This window comes from Myotis davidii, unplaced genomic scaffold (assembly GCF_000327345.1).
Source record: "Myotis davidii unplaced genomic scaffold, ASM32734v1 scaffold762, whole genome shotgun sequence".
In the NCBI taxonomy this organism is placed as follows: Eukaryota; Metazoa; Chordata; class Mammalia; order Chiroptera; family Vespertilionidae; genus Myotis; species Myotis davidii.
Genome location: NW_006293699.1, coordinates 621255 through 624384, shown reverse-complemented (window position 1 = coordinate 624384; position 3130 = coordinate 621255).

The window sequence follows — 3130 nt, the reverse complement described above, 5'->3', positions numbered from 1 at the left end:
AATGGAGGATTTTTACATCCTTTTTTCTGATGAAAGTAATAGGTGGCACATGCTAAGTACAGTGAGGTCCTGTTCCGAGTCCTTTGCATGTATCTCATCTAATCCTCAGAACAGCCTTAAGGGGAAATGTTTTTAGCATCCCCCCTTTCAGAGAGGAGGAAATCAAGAAAGTAAGAGGTTAAATAAATTGCTTCAGGGCAAGGTTTCAAGCACAGTCTGAGCATGACAGAGGAAATAGCTTTTATTTGGAAACCATCTTTCCATTTTCTCACCTCCTCATTCTTCAGCCCATTTCCACGCTCCACCCAGGCTCCCCGGGGTGCTCACCCATGGCTCCTTTTTGCAGACTCCAGGGGACACGTACCAGCCCCCCGAGGACCAGTCAACAGAGATGACTGGCTCCTCCGCCCACACAGCATTCCTCATAAGTGTCTGGCTCTTTATTTTCTTGATGGTTTTTACTCTTTCTTTTTTTCCTTTTTTTGGTTTGGTGACAGGCTTAGTGAGTCATTTCATACCACACAATTGCTCTTCTTTCTTGAGCGTTAGACATGGGACTTCCTCATGGCCTTGTCCTGGGCCCCTTCTCATCCTGTCCCCTCATCCTAGACCAGCGGTTCTCAACCCGTGGGTCACGACCCCTTTGGGGGTCGAACGATCCTTTCACAGGGGCTGCCTAAGACCATCGGAAAATACATATAATTACATATTGTGTTTGTGATTAATTACATATTTTAATTGTGTTCAATTTGTAACAATGAAAGTACATCCTGCATATCAGATATTTACATTACGATTCATAACAGTAGCAAGATTACAGTTATGAAGTAGCAACGAAAATAATGTTATGGTTGGGGGTCATCACAACATGAGGAACTGTATTAAAGGGTCGCAGCATTAGGAAGGTTGAGAACCACTGTCCTAGACCATCTTGTGCCCTTCCCGGCTCTCGTTACTGTGACACCTGTCGCCCAGTGTTTTTATCCGGTGGATCCCAGATCGATACCTCACCAGGCTCAGCTGAGTGTTCAGTTACCTGCTCAGTATCTCTGCCTGATGCGTGTCACAGCCTGTCGGTCCTAGTCTCCCGCCCCCACCTCCTCTTTGAAAAAGCCGGCCCGATTAAGTAAATGGCACCACATCCACCGGGTTTGGTTTTGTTAACAAGAATGATGCCTAACTGTGGCTCTCTCACTCTCCCACCCAAGTAATCAGATCCTCCCAATTTTACTCCCAAACATGACGCTCTCAAGTGGGCCAGGTGATGCACCTTCTCTTGAACCGTTAAGTAGCCAGATCTCTCCCAGCATCTGCTCAGGCCCCTCCGACAAATGCTGCACTTAGGAATTTTATTTTATTTTTTTTTGAAAGAGAGAGAAACATTAATCAATTGCCTCCTGTATGTTCCCCTATAGGGGATCCATCCTGCAACCTGGGTATGTGCCCCGACCAGGAGTTGAACCACAACCCTTCAGGGCATGGGACGATGCCCAACCACCTGAGCCACACTGGCCTGGCCTTAGAGATATTTTTTAAAAACATTTACCTAGTCAGCCCTAGTTGGTTTGGCTCAGTGGATAGAGCACCAGCCTGCGGACTCAAGGATCCCAGGTTCGATTCCGGTCAAGGGCATGTACCTTGGTTGCGGGCACATCCCCAGTAGGGAGTGTGCAGGAGGCAGCTGATCGATGTTTCTTTCTCATTGATGTTTCTAACTCTCTATCCCTCTCCCTTCTTCTCTGTAAAAAATCAATAAAATATATTTGGGGAAAAAAAAACATTTACCTAATCACCTTGTGTCCATGTGATCTTCCTTTGCTGGAGCCCACGTCTCTCCTGCTGTTCCCTCATGTACCAGCCCCCCCACCCCCGCCTCACTGGGTACCTGTCTCCCCCTTGCATTTCCCTCCAGCTCTCCTTGCCTTTAAGTTCCTCTAACTGCCGTGTTCCTCTGTGCCGTCTGCACCTCACACAGGCTGTTCCCTCTCCCTGGAATGTTCTTCCCTCTCCTCCCGCCACCAGATCTCAGCCTGTGTCACGTGCCTGGGGAAGCCTTTCCAGAGACCCAGACAGGACGTCACGTGTGGTCTCACGAGCCCTCACAGTGGCTCTGGGTTGTGAAGGAGACATGCATTTACCCACGTTCCCTTGCCATTGAATTGTAAGCTCCGGAAGGATGGGGACTGAGAGCTTAGTGTTTACCAGGCCTCAAAGACATTGTGATGCGCGAGACTTCATGTTTAGTAAATACTTGGAGAGTGTGTGTGTGTGTACACATGTACACATATATGAGCTGTAACTTTACCTTTGCCTCTTCAGACTTAGTGCAGTTCAAAGGCTTCATGCTCTTTCTTATAAAGAATTAAGGTGTTTCTGCCCTGGCCAGTGTGGCTCAGTGGTAGAGCATCCGCCTGCACACCGAAGGTCTGGTTTGATTCCCGGTCAACGGCACATAACTGGGTTGCAGTTTCGACCCTCGGCCTTGGTCGGGGCCATGCAGGAAGTAACCAGCCGTGTTTTTCTCACATCAATGTTTCTCTCTGTCTCTCTTCCCCTCCCTCCATTCCACTCTCTCTAAAAATCAATGGGAAAAATTCTCAGGTGAGGATAAACGAAAAGTAATTCTATATAATAAAAGGCTAATATGCAAATTGTTCCCTCAACCAGGAGTTCGACCAGAGGGAGGGGCCGGCCAACCACCCATGGCCCTTCCCCCCTACCAGCCCTGCCCCTGATCGGCCCCCACCCCACCCCAACTGGGGGCAGGCCGGCCGGCCAATCTCCCGCATCCCCTCCCCCTGGCTGGCCTAGCCCGATCAGCCCTGGTCGGGATGGGCCATCTAGACCTCATCCATGCACCAATTTGTGCACCAGGCCTCTAGTAATAATAATTAAGGCCTTTCTGTTTGAGGCAATGAGAGGACACCCATTCACCTAGTTACTGTGTACTTATCACAGAGCAGGATCACAGGGGAGGGATGGAGGAAAGGACTATGGCTTGTGTGTCTCCCACCGTAAATAGGAAGTCCGAATGTATTTATTACACCAGGGAGGGGACAACGGAAAGGTGGGAACAGGGCACGGAAATGAGACGACTGCTTACATGATCTGGGTAAAGTCTTAGGTCTCC